The sequence below is a fragment of the Dermacentor albipictus genome, chromosome 5 (assembly GCF_038994185.2).
Source record: "Dermacentor albipictus isolate Rhodes 1998 colony chromosome 5, USDA_Dalb.pri_finalv2, whole genome shotgun sequence".
In the NCBI taxonomy this organism is placed as follows: domain Eukaryota; kingdom Metazoa; phylum Arthropoda; class Arachnida; order Ixodida; family Ixodidae; genus Dermacentor; species Dermacentor albipictus.
The window spans coordinates 170,579,061-170,593,458 of record NC_091825.1 but is presented as its reverse complement, the minus strand read 5'-3'; the positions used below and the strand labels follow the sequence as shown (position 1 = coordinate 170,593,458).

The 14,398-nt window shown below is 42.5% G+C and overlaps 1 protein-coding gene across 1 annotated transcript in view; it reads left to right on the top strand.

Moving 5' to 3' along the window:
- The window catches only part of Cdc5 (cell division cycle protein 21), a 198,326-nt gene that overhangs the window by 89,270 nt on the left and 94,658 nt on the right, over positions 1–14,398 (top strand). The gene's annotated exons all lie outside the window — the stretch shown is intronic.

Below are 14,398 nucleotides of genomic sequence, written 5' to 3'. Positions count from 1 at the left end.
TAATGTCTACATCTGTGTTGTTTAACATGGGTCACTGTAGGTGCGGGACTGGCTAGACACTGCTGTTAGAGGAAACCCTTTGACATTGACTTGAAGCACTGTGTATTTGCCACCTGGTCCATACCGGTCTTCAATGAATCTCTTTGATGCCAACTTGAGTGACTGGGAATGGACCAGTAGGTGTGTGCCGCTCTTCATGAACATATTTGACGCCAACTTGGGTGCAGGTTCAGACAGGTACAGACAGGCTTGTGCCACTGGGAATGTGCCACTCTACAATAGCACAAAAGATCCCTTAAATTTCTATTTTGCTGAGCGGAGTTAAACCCATGTCGCAGGGCAGAAACCCGATGCATTAGCAGGATGCATCACAAAAGCACAGGTTATGTGACAGTTTCAATGAACAATTTTCACGCCAGTGCTTTAGCAAACTGTGCCATGAACGCACTTAGTCACTCTTCACTGAACCTCTCGCCAACTTGGATCACTGAGTATGTGCCACTTCATTAAAACTTCTTTCTGGGCGAGTTGGTGTATACTTGACATAAAACTGTTTACAGCGCAAACACATGCAACCACAAAGTAAGGGACAGGACACAAGCGCTGACTGTCAACTAACATTTAACTAAGGCACCCGTCTTCCGTTAATAAATGTTAGTTGACAGTCAGCGCTTGTGTCCTGTCCCTTACTTTGTGGTTGCATGTGTTTGCGCTGTAAACAGTTTTATGTCAAGCATGTGCCACTGCATGTGTGGCAAGTAGGGAAGAATTCTCAGTCATCGAAGGCACTGTTCCACTATGCTTCTCATCTCCGAGGCCATGCGCGAACTTCTTAGCAGCGCCACTAGATGGCGCAGCTTGTCCAGAAAGAAGTGTGAAGGAGGAGCCCAGTTGCCGCATGACGTGTTTCTCAGCGTTCGCACGCACTGGTGCACCGTGCATTTCAAACGTCACATGCAGGCTTTGTGGCATTGCCCACACGGTGGCACCGAGTGTTCTTAGGTAAATTCTACAAATAGGGTTACTTTGCACTGTGCCTGGTTAGTACGAGATGATGGTTGGTACTAGGGGAAACCCACGCATGTGTTCTCTGTGCCAGCACTCTTCCATGTTGGAAGAAACGTGGTTTGAGTCAGTACGCACAGCGAACAGTGCAGCTTTTATCTGTAGAATGTGTGTGCTAGGGTCACGGCTAGACCGTCTAGAGCAGGACAGCAATAAGCTAGCCAAGCAGGTTCGAAAGCTAGAAAAGGAACTCAGGAGTCAACAGAAGCACAGGAAGGGAGTGGAATAAAAGCTAGACAACTTAGAAATGAAGTTGAGGGCCACCATTCTGCAAAGCAATGGTGAACGCTTCAATGCGAGCACTGGCTCCGAAGTGAGGACAGCTAAGCAAGCCAGAACCACCATGCCGGAAAGAAATGGCAGAAACGTCAGTGGTAGTCGCGAAGGGGCTACCACTGACGTCCTGGCCACGGCAGAAGACAACAAAGCAAAAGACAAGAATAAGACAGTAGGGGAATGCATTGTAGCCTCGGGTGCAGATTTTGGTGGGGAGGAGGAGGAAAAGCATCAAGTTGTCATTCCAACATCATCATCATCAGCCTGGTTACGCCCACTGCAGGGCAAAGGCCTCTCCCATACTTCTCCAACAACCCCAGTCATGTACTAATTGTGGCCATGCCGTCCCTGCAAACTTCTTAATCTCATCCGCCCACCTAACTTTCTGCCGCCCCCTGCTACGCTTCCCTTCCCTTGGAATCCAGTCCGTAACCCTTAATGACCATCGGTTATCTTCCCTCCTCATTACATGTCCTGCCCATGCCCATTTCTTTTTCTTGATTTCAACTAAGATGTCATTAACTCACGTTTGTTCCCTCACCCAATCTGCTCTTTTCTTATCCCGTAACATTACACCTATCATTCTTCTTTCCATAGCTCGTTGTGTCGTACTCAATTTGAGTAGAACCCTTTTCGTAAGCCTCCAGGTTTCTGCCCCGTAGGTGAGTACTGGTAAGACACAGCTATTATACACTTTTCTCTTGAGGGATAATGGCAACCTGCTGTTCATGATCTGAGAATGCCGGCCAAACGCACCCCAGTCCATTCTTATTCTTCTGATTTTTTCCGTCTCATGATCCGGATCCGCAGTGACTACCTGCCCTAAGTAGATGTATTCCCTTACGACTTCCAGTGCCTCGCTGCCTTTTGTAAACTGCTGTTCTCTTCCGAGACTGTTAAACATTACTTTAGTTTTCTGCAGATTAATTTTTAGACCCACTCTTCTGCTTTGCCTCTCCAGGTCAATGAGCGTGCATTGCAGTTGGTCCCCTGAGTTACTAAGCAAGGCAATATCATCAGCAAATCGCAAGTTACTAAGGTATTCTCCATTAACTTTTATCCCCATTTCATCCCAATCCAGGTCTCTGAATACCTCCTGTAAACAAGCTGTGAATAGCATTGGAGAGATCGTATCTCCTTGCCTGATGCCTTTCTTTATTGGGATTTTGTTGCTTTCTTTGTGGAGGACTATGGTGGCTGTGGAGCCGCTATAGATATCTTTCAGTGTTTTTACATACGGCTTGTCTACACCCTGATTCCGTAATGCCTCCATGACTGCTGAGGTTTTGACAGAATCAAATGCTTTCTCGTAATCAATGAAAGCTATATATTAGGGTTGGTTATATTCCGCACATTTCTCTATCACCTGATTGATAGTGTGAATATGATCTATTGTTGAGTAGCCTTTACGGAATCCTGCCTGGTCCTTTGCTTGACAGAAGTCTAAGGTATTCCTGATTCTATTTGCGATTAGAACATGCATAAAGTAGAACCAGCAATGACAGAGAGGGTAGGTGCAGGTGAATAAGGCCAGGTTAGTGCGCTTTTGGGGAAAATGATTAGGGAGGTGATAGCAAAAGCCAAGGAACGCATGTGGGACACAATGGAGGATAGACACCTAGTGGTGATAATGGACGGAGTGATTGACATTCTGCAAAGACGAGAGGCAGAGATCGCGAAGGAAATAGCTTAAGGGTGTCACTGACCTGCGGAATGTTTCAAAGGAAGTATTGAAAGGGCAGTGCCTGCAGTAAACAGGGAAATTTGTACACTAGCTAAGGCAGTGAATTTTACAGTCGTTGACAACAACTGAGAAGTGCACTGAGCAGGCTGTGAAGGTGCTTTTGTGCATGACAAGATACATTTTAGCAAAAGTGCAGCAACACCGGTTGGACATAGATTCGTGGCACGGGTTTTAGCTTTTTTGGGCGGGCCCCAGGCAATCAGGAAGAAAGATTAAGTATTGATGGTAGCGACACACCAGTAGAGCGCAGAATTAGACCATAAGAAGTTAGGAAAACATGCACAAAGGATAAGAATAGAGAAAGTAACATTTGTTGCATAAACATGCAGGCAGTCGTAAGCAAGAAAGATGGCTGGAAATTCAAATGCCACTGGATGATGAAGCGATTAGCATGTACGCCTTGACCAAAATGCATCTACAAGATTTCGAGCAGCCGCCTGTTATTGACAATTTTGTATGGGAAGGGTGCAACAGAATGACTGGTTCAAGGAAAGGCGGAGGCATAGACATATGCTAGTTAGGCGAGGTCTGAAGTGGCAGAGGGTAAAAAAATAACGTGTAAGGAGCATTTATGGATTAGCAGTACATGGCAGGGAAAAAGACGTGGCTGGGAGTAGCTTACCTATGTATAGGTGTTGATAGCAGAGGTAAAAGTAAGGAATTGATTGATTGCACTAGAAGCGATATTAATCAGTTTGAGAAATAGGGCCAGGTGATATTAGGGGGAGATATAAATGCGTACGTGGATGATTTAGACATATACTGATTACAATGGTTCTCTGGTGGTGGATCTATATGATGAACAGAACCTTATACCAGTTAACAGGGAGAATAAGTATCAAGGACAGGTAACTTGGCAGTGCGGAAACAGGCAGTCATCTATAAACTACACCTTAGTCTCAGAAAGGGTCCACGAACAACTAGGCCAAATGATAATAGAGGAACATGAAAGGAATAGCCTGGGTAGCAATGATAGACGTTTAAAGTAAAGTTTGAAAGATATACTAATGCAAAAGAAAAAAACAACAGCACCAGAAGTTCTAAGAATGAATGAAGAGCAAATAACAGATGGCAAAAGACATAGAAGAAAATGAAGTATTTTCCTACAGCAGTCTGGGAATACAGTATAATCTCATTGATACGTTCCCGTTATGTACGTTTTCCCAGCGCCAACATTCACAATCAAGAACACAGAAAATGACCCAACAGAAGAGTACACATTTGGGCTGGTTGGTTCATGTTACGCTCTTTTTCCAGAGTTACGCTCTTCTTTTCCGGTTCATACATTCCCAGAACACACAATTTTTTGGCACTAGCGTTCAGTACGTCGCCAGACTGCGATGGTGTAATATGTTTTCCGGCAGTTAGATCCAATGTAAACAAGAAAATATGCGAGGCGCGTGCAATCGAGAACAGTATATAGTATCTGGCCGCTGCAGCAGCTTCACTGCAATACTCGCCCGCCCATCTCACGGAAGAACGCTGGTGCGCACTCAGTTTCTGATTTTAGTACCTGCAAATCTTCTCCGGGGCCGTCGCACACAGAATTCACAGCTACCACCACCAATCCTATGGCAATAATAATCTTCGCCTAGTCAAGTCAACTCAATTTATTTCAGCATTTCTTTTGTACAAACAGAAGAATGCTAGGACAAGCACAAAAAGCTGCTAAGCTGCAGCTTGACTAGGTGCTTGCCCCATCACTTGGCAGAAACAAGAGACAGAAAATACATTTGAGTGAAAAAAAAATATTTACGGATTTCAAATGGTCATGTAAAAGTATGGGAAAAAACACAAAGCACGTCATATAAAATACTCCAAAATCTATAGCGACTGCTCTGTTATAGTATGTCACTGAAAAATACATAATGAACAGTAGCCCACAGAACAGCAGTCTACAGAAAATGCTAAACACATGACGTAAAATAATTAGAAACCTCTCTACAAGAAAATTGAACAGAAGTACAACATAAATATTTCAATTCGATGTAGTATAATCATACAGTCAACGAACAGTCTATATGTATTAAAGAGCACCAGCGATTTAGTAGAAAAGTTTTCCATTTTTTGCGGGCTAAGTTATCTATGTAGATATTGTCTTTTTCCAGGTCACCTAAAAGGGTAGCTGTGCACGATTTTAACCTTTTTCTTGCATGACATGTTCTTGAAAAGGGAGTCAGCCAAGTGCAGTACTATTTCTGAGCGTATAGGGTATGTCGGATGGTTTTGTTAAGGTGCATAAAGCAAGAAAGGTGGTTTCGTTTTGCTCAAGACTGTTCTTGTATTTTAATAGTAAAGCCATACAATAGTTGAAATGGAAGTATGCCATATTTTAGAAACAGATCCTTTGTATGCGCATTGTGTACTACATTCACTATACGACGCAGTGCCCTTTTCTGTAGAGTACACATTTTCTGAATGTTCCTCCATGAAGTAGTTCCCCATATAAGAGTACAGTAGTTAATGTGAGTTGCAAAGAGAGTGTTATAAAGCAATAATTTAATATTGTCCGTCAGTACATGACGAAGCCTAGAAAGCACACCGCACGCTCGTGACAGACTTGCACATACACGATGTACATGAGCATCCCAGCTTAAGTGTTCGGTGAAGATAACTCCTAGTGTTTTAACCTCACTCACAACAGCTATTTTTTCACTCCCTAGGTACAGATCAAGCGAATGGTTAACTGTTTTTTGACAAGGTGTGAATAAAACTGATTTTGTTTTTTGGGTATTAATTTCAAGTCAATTTGCCATACTCCACATGTGCATTTTTTTGAAGTGTTGCGTTTGCTAAGCAAGAGAGCTCCTGAACATCGTATGCTTGGACGAATATGCTTGAGTCATCGGCAAAAATAATGAACTGCGCATTGTTACTAACATTTACGATATCATTTATACATAGGTTAAATAAGATCAGCCCTAATATGCTCCCCTGGGGTACCCTTGCAACAATATCTTCTAAAGAGGAAAGGTGATTCATGATTGCTACTGCTTGTTTCCTATGCTTTAAGTATGATTGTAAAAGAGAGAGAGGTAGGCCACAAAACCCATTGTATTCTAATTTAGCAAACAAGGTTCGATGACTTATTCTATAGAAAGCCTTGGAGAAGTCCACAAAGATGCCTAGCAATAATTTTTTTTCTTCAAAACCCTGTAATATTACTTCTTTCTGTGTTAGCAAAGCCAGTTCTGTGGACATGCGCTGGCGGGAGCCGAACTGTTGCCGTGGTAAAAGAGAGTGTTTTTCACAGAACAAGGCGATTCTTTTACCAATTACTTTTTCCAAAGCCTTAGAAAAAACTGGGAGAACAGAAACGGGTCGATACCTTGAAAAATCGTTTTTGTCCCCGCTCTTGTATAAAACTGTTACTTTCGCGTGCTGCATTTTTTCAGGAAACATGCCTGTAGAAAGAGAAATGTTATATATGTGGTTAAGCACATGCACAAGAAAGTCAAGTACATACTTTATTGGCCGTATTTGAAGACCATCAATATCTCGAGCTTTATGTTCTTTAGGTTTGAGAATATGGAATAAATTTCTTCGGGTGTAGTCGGCGAAAAAAAATGCGGAGTGAATGTTAGGTTCATTTAAAAAGCTTATAGCTGCATTGTTGTACGCGTGACACTAAATTAGTAAAGTATGTATTAAATTGGTCAGCTAGCTCCTGGCTCTTCTTAAGCCTATTATTGGATGTAAGCTGTGGTTCATTGAACTGACTACTACGATTCAAGAGCTTGTTAAGTTCGCGCCATAAAGCTTCCCCTCAGCCGGCACATTGTAAGAACAAGTTTTCGTAATACAAATTTTTCGTACTGCGCAAACATTTTTTTACATAATTTCTAAATTTTTTAAATGAGGCCAGGTCAGTAGGATCCCATGTGTGCATGAACTTTGAGTACATTGCATTCTTTTTTTGTATTAAGTCCATACATTCAAGTGTAAGCCATGGCTTCCTAATTTTCTTAGGCTTACTTATCGTTCTAGGTTTAAACGAGTTGTCATATGCTATTTTAAAAATTTCCGTAAAAATTACATACGCCTCGTCAGCATCTGTGCATTGAAATACTGGTGTCCAATCCATGTTTTCTATTTTATGACGAAACATATCCAACTTTCTTGTGTTAATATCTTGAATAATAAATGTATCGGGATTATCTGTTCTGTTTCTTTGTAACTCATTTTGTTTGTAAAACACAAATATGGGCAAGTGATCACTCACATATGCGGCAATGACGCCCGACGCAATCTTGCTGTCTGTGCAATTGGTTATAAACAAGTCCAAAAGGGTTTCAGAAACGCAACTAATGCGTGTGGGTTCTGATATGGCGTTCATGCAGTCAAACGAGGCAAGTAACAGTTGTAACTCACGGGAATGAGATGTGGGTTGTAGACTATTGATAGTATTACAATCACCACCTATTACCAATTCTAGCTTATTAAAAGAGGAAAAGTCGAGCAGTTTTTCTAGGAAACCAAGAAACCTCCCAATATTTCCACCAGGAGGGCGGTAGACAACTGCAAAAAGATGTTTTCCGCATTGTACGGCTAGTGTTTCATAATCATCGGTAATGCTAGAAACGTCACTAATAATTGAACATGAGAGTTTAGTGGATACAAGTTGCGCTATGCCCCCACCTCGACGGTGCTTTCTATTTAAAAAGAACGTGTTAAAACCAGGTAAATGCAACACGTCCATATCAGAAACGTACCAAGTTTCTGTTATCATGATCACATGAAAATCTACGTTGAATGAAGAAAGAAGCACTGTCAGGATGTCATGTTTGTTTACTGCGGATTGCGCATTACAGTGTAGAAAACCTAGATAATCGCGTTCAAAAGGGCATACTACATCTTTTGGGTCAGTCATTGTAAGCCGTCAGACGGTGTTGACGTGGGCTTATACGGAACTGCCTACTCCCATTTTGTCCAAGTCATTTTCGCAGGTAATCCGAATCACGTGAGACGTTTCTGTTTTTCTAGCAAACACCTTCCCTCCCTTCGTCCAAGCGAATTTCCAGTTGAGTGCTTTCTTTTTTGCAGTCGTCATCCCAAGCAGCTTCTTTAACTAGGGACACAAGTGTTCGTTCAAGAACACGGGTTCTCTCACGCTATATCCTAGATCATGTGTGGTGAACCTCATTTTCCGCGCCTTCTCAACGACTAAATCACGCTTCGCTTGACGACTGAAAGCTACAACAATACTTAGGCTTGCATTGTCCTTTCGGTTCGGAGTACGGTGACACACTTCAATGTGCTGCTCGCTTAGCGATACGCCAATCGTATCACCAATCTTGCTAACTACTTCCACAAGATTTTCATTCTTTGACAACGGGATTCCCTTGATTTCTATGTTTCTATTTCTGGAGTACTGGTCCTGAGCCACTATTTGCAATGTTGTTTCATGGGCTTGCTTTTGTAGAGCGGCAAGCTCACGTTTCAGTGGCTCCTGCATGGCCTTCAGATCTGCATTTTCTTTCTTTGTGTTTTCACACTCTTTCTTAAGGCTTTCATATTCCTTGCTGACAAATTCCAAGCTGTTCCTTAACTCTCGTATGTCTTTCCGAAATTCCTGTTCAGTCAACCAGCTCTCGTTTGAGTTCAGTGGCGTCGCCTCCCATCACCGTAGTTGATCAGGGCCAGAGCTCGAGATAGACTTACAACGGCAAATGAAAGCAACAAAAGGTAAATGGCAAATGGCAAATGGCAACCTGTTTAACCACACATGGTTCCGTCGTAAGCGTAGCGCACACGTTTAGTAGGCAATAACCAAAACACGACGCTGTTCTCTGCTGCAGACTGCAATTGTATTCATTTTCCGGCCACTAGATCCCATGTGAACAAGAAAATGTGCGAGGTGCATGCGATCGAGAACAGTATATAGCCGCCCGTCTCACGTAAAAATGATGGCGCACACAGTTTTTTATTTCGGTACCAGCAGATCTCCAACCAGATCGTCTCGCACTGCATTCACAGCTATGGCCACCAAACCTATTGCGATAAGAATCTTCACCTATCTGTTTTACAGCTTATGGTGCATAGTGCCAGTGGTAACGCACTGCATGCGTTTAGTAGGCGATAATCCAAATGTTCTGCCGTTCTCTGCTGCAGGCGGCATGATGTGGCCATCACGTCACTTCGGCAGCATCCGGTATCACCCACCAGCTCGATTTCGTTTCAGTTTCCCATCGCCCTTTTAAAACCCCACGTAATAAGAAAATAAAAGTTATCTCCATTCGCCGGAGCACCTCCATCAGCTCGATGCACGTTGGCGTCTCGTTCCATAAAGATCCGCGCGACACTTCGCATTATGTAGATGTTAACAATAGTGGAGTCTGTCAAATTTTTTATTTACTTGGAATTGTATGCTTTCCCGGTTAGTAAATTTTTCTTGCGGCTTTTTCCAAAGCGTTGGAGATTCTACTGTATAAGGAACTGGTAGACGTTATGCAGCAGGAAATAAGACAGACACGGCAAAAAAAAAATTGTTGGATTGGGAAGAGGAAACCACGTAAGTGGTGGAACAATGAAATAAAGCAAGCTATAGAAAAGCGCATGCAGTCATCTAGAGATCATTGAGAAGCCAGAAAGTTGGAATTACACAGAAAGAGTCTCCTTAGATGGAAAGTATCCGGAGAAAAGGAAAAGGTAGCAAAAGAGACAAAGGTGCCGCAAAAATATTTTGGAACTATATAAGCGCACTGGGAGCTCCAACTAAATATTTGCAAACAGCTATAAGTGATGAAGACGGTAACGTCTATGAAGGAGACAATGCGCTGCGGTGTAGTGTCACAGACGTTATTAGGGATAACTTCGGCACGAAAGAAAGCTTAGTTAGACTCAAACAGATACAGCAACAACAGAGAAGTCTGAGGGATGAAAATTAAGCGTAGAAAGCTTTTATTGAAAAAGAACCAAAGAAAATGTCCTCAATAATGCATCAGCAGGACCTGATGAAATCCTAATACAGCTAATCAAAAAGCTCAGTCCAAAGAGCAAGGCGCTGCTGACTAATGCTATAGAGCAAGTGATTAGAACAAAGAAAAATTTAGTTGGATGGCGTGAAAGCAAGATGAACCTCATCCATGAAGTAATGTTGCGTGAATATTCAGATTTTTTAATAGTAGTTTCGAATAGTACGCTATTCGATATTTGCTCCGAGAGCAGCTGTAATCTTCATGCTTTTCGAAGTGTTGACAACTCACGGTTGCGAGTGTGGCGAGTATCTTTCGGACTCCCAATAATTCTGACGCCTTCACCGCACTGCTATGGTACCCCACAGAATCAATGTATAAGAATGTCTGAAATTTCTAACACAAAAGACCTGTTGCTGTCAGACCGTCCGGACATTTTGCCACGACCGCAGGTCCGAAATGGCATTGATCGAAGCCACCACCTCCGTCATTTTGATTATCTCGCCGACTCGAACAGGCGCTCCCGCACACAGAGCCACCACTGCGTTAACGCTAGGCCTAGCTACATCGACATTCGTTACCAAGCTTCTTGTTGGTTGGTGCCGTGTTTTTCATGAAAACAATGCGCTGCTGTCAGCAATGGCGCTGTCTCTGCCTTTATAATTCTCACCAATGGCTTCGAAGCTCGGAAAGCACAATGCATTGCATAATGCTAGTTCCAGAAAGTCAGCTCTGCCTCAATACAGCAGTGTTAAGTGGTGAAGAATGCACACAGTATTGCGATGAAGCATATCAAGAGTGGGAAGAGGCAACTGTCGCAGGACACAGTATGTATTACTTAATTATACACGCGTGCACCCACAGTCTCCTATCACACTAAGAGCACCGATATACCTAATAAGTGTACTGGCAGGTCTTCAGAGTTATTTCAAGCATGCCTGTGGTGATTTGAGCCTCTGGGGGCAGTAAAAGATATGCATTCGCTTTTTCAAACTGCCCAATCTCCGAAGTTTTCACGGCCCCTAGGGAGTCTGAAAAATTGTATGTTGTCAGTTATCAGTAATTCATGATTTTTAATATAAGAATAGACACGTTCGACAAAACTGTATAAATATTATATTGGCTACTTACAAATATATTAGTTGTGGTCATTTCATCAACTTTGTTAAACAGTGGGCAAAAGAAAGCGAGCGGCGAGCTCCAAATACACAGGCGACATCTTTACTAATCTTGGCACCCTGGTTGCCTGCACTCTTTTCTCACCACTGCCACGTCCAGACACTAAGTTAGAAAAACAAGTTTTGAATAAAAATAAATACTTTAAAAATTTCTCATAACATTCATAATTTCTTAGAAACTTTTGTTTGCGAGAAAACTCATAAACACTGTTTCAAAACATATAAACTATAATATTCTTAAAGAAAGCGATAAGCTAAGTGAATGACGTCCACATTATCAAAATAGTAGAAGCATAGTTGGTCAGCAAAAGAGACTCAAACAGCGAGAAAAATCCAGTTTGGAAGTATTTCTCAAACTTCTCTAAATACGAAGCCTGGTGTTTCAGTAAATAAGTCATACTCATGCATTACACATAAGTATTGCAATAAACAAGTCATAGTGGAATTAATTGTGTTCTCATTCTTGCGAATTAGTCCAGTTAATGATTGCATATATCCAATAATTAACTTGCATGCCACTTTGCAGCCAAGATCTTTGAACGGCAACTATTCAATATTCAATTAGAAAATATTCGGCCAAAATTACCATTCACTTTGAACTCAAAATCCACTATAACCCTACTACAAAGGCAAAGGTGATAAGATGAGCTCATACAGGCCAGTTACAGTAACATTGGTGATATATAGAATGGCAATGCAAGTCATACAATTGAAACTATCGGAGTGGGTGGAGAAAAATTATGTACTGGAGAAACTGCAGAATGGGATCAGGCCAGGCAGACACTTCGAGGATAATATTATTGTACTAACTCAGTGCACAGAGATTTCAGTAGCTCAGAACAGACCTTTAACGATAGCATTTATGGATATTAAAGAAGCCTGTGATAATATAGACAGAGAATTGTTATGGGATATTCTTAAGCACGATGGCATAGAGGACGATTTAGGGGAGCTCCTTAAGGATATATATAGAGACAACTGAGTACAAGTTGTATGGTGTGGTGTTCTCACCCGTGCTCTTGGGACAAAGAAACGACAACACAGTAGTGCAAACAATCACAAGGGCATTTATTGAACCTTTCATAGACTAATGCCTGCTAGCCAACTTGCTATCCACAAGATAGCCTGATGGGCGCGCGACACATCGCAGAAGTCCGATTCACCACGACCGGATAACGAGCGAATATGTTCACCCCATGCTCACTAACAAAATCATTAACAAAAGCTCGGTAGGCCAGTTGGCTTTGGGAGCCTACAGTAAAACCACAAATGAGGCAGCGTAGGCTGACATAGGTTGGGCCTTTTTTGAAGTCAAAGAAGTGTAGAGCAAAACTAGTTTTGAAGAAAGGCTCACGAACATGAATGAAAATAAATAGACAGCTAACGTGCACAAGTATCTATACTTGAAAAGCATAGACACAGAATGGAGGAAGAGGTCAAGAAAGTTGACAACCAAGTACAGGGTAATTAAAACTGTAAATAGATAACCAGGAATAATCGGAAAGAGAGTGAGAGAAACAGAGACAGTACTTGGACACAAAGAATGGAAACAAAAAGGACCATGGAGGTTTACAAGAATGAGAAGAAAGAAATTATGAAGGAAAATTTGTACGATAACAGAGAAGGCAGTGCCTTGGTATTTGAGGCTCGATCCAATTGCCTACGGAAGAAAGCATACCGGAGCAAATATTTGGAACCAGATGCGGCATCTGTCTGCTGAAGCAAAAATCTGGAGACTGCTCAGCACATCCTAATGGAATGCGAAGGGTTTCACCAGGTGAGAACCATAGGTAACGCGCACCTTCCAGAAGCGCTCGGGTTTAAAGTGGATGGAAGCATCAACCAGTCAGCAATTGAGATAAGCAAGGGTAGTTTAGAGTATTGGTAGTAAAAAAGCAGGGGAGAGATTGATACCATCAAATTTGGCAGTCATAGGTAGCGGTACAAGGTAGGTTTTGAAGGGGGAGAAAATGTTTAAAGAGATGTATACGAAACATTAATGCAGATCCCACGCACTGTGGGAATCGATGTAAGCGAAGCTTTCCATGCTGGATGCTTTGATTGACGATAATTAGTGGTGATGTTGACGACTAAAGTTTAATTTCTTCAACGTTTAGTCTAACATGAGAGTGGTGAGTTGATGTTAAACATTACCTTGCCTGCACCACTGCTGTTGGTCTGTGTAGTACACAGAACACACAGGGAAAGGTGTTTGCTTGAGGTATTGTACGCCATATTTTATAACCTCTGAGAGGGTTGAGTGTTGTCATTGCCTCTCGTGGCACATCGCATTGTGGCAGAAGTATTAAACTTGGATTGGATTATCGGGATGTACATGACAAAACCACACTCGGATTACGGGGCACACCATAGTGGCGGGCTCCGGATTAATTTTGACACCGTGATGTCCTTTAACGTGTCCCAAAATCTAACTGCACGTGCATTTTTTATTTTCCCCCATTGAAATGTGGCTGCCGCGATTGGGATCAAATCCACAACATCTAGCAATGCCATAGCCGCAAAGCTGACACAGCGGGCACAGAAGTATTGATTTGACGGTCGACCACTTCCGTAGTGTCTCCTGGACCCTGCGGTGCGCATTAATTATTGCGCTCTGCTTCTGCACGCCCTTTGTAAGTTGCCTGCTTGACATATTTGCATGGCGTTTATTTTTCAGAAACAGCAGCAACGTACTGTAACCGTACCTTGAACTTAAGCTTATCCTGTGTCCCCGCAACCGCTGTCGTATAGTAGTGGGGTTTCCTTGCCTTCTCACGTCACCTCCCCCCTATCTTGTATGGCAACTGTCTCTTCTCCTGCCTCTCCTTATTCTCTCTACAGTTCTATCTGCGTCCCCTCTGGCATTGCACGTTAGTAGAAAGGGAAGCTTGGTAGAAAGGGAAGCGCTGCAGTTTCTGCAAGGCTTCTGAGGAAAGTCACGGATAATTACAGGTGTCAAGTGGCTAATGTGGCGATGGCCAGGGAGTTCCAGAGGGCATTGTGCACATTCAACACCGTGGGGTGAAAACGAGTTTCTGCTATTGCCTTTCCTCTCTTACCTGTCACCTGTCATATATATACACGTTCTGAACCAACCCCCAACGCGGTGTCCTTGAAAGCAGCAGCCCACAGCAGCAGCAGCAGAAGCAGTGCGGAAATCGAAGTAAGAGGCAAAGAAAGCTTTGCTTAAAAAATGCTAGATAAAAACATGTATAGCATAC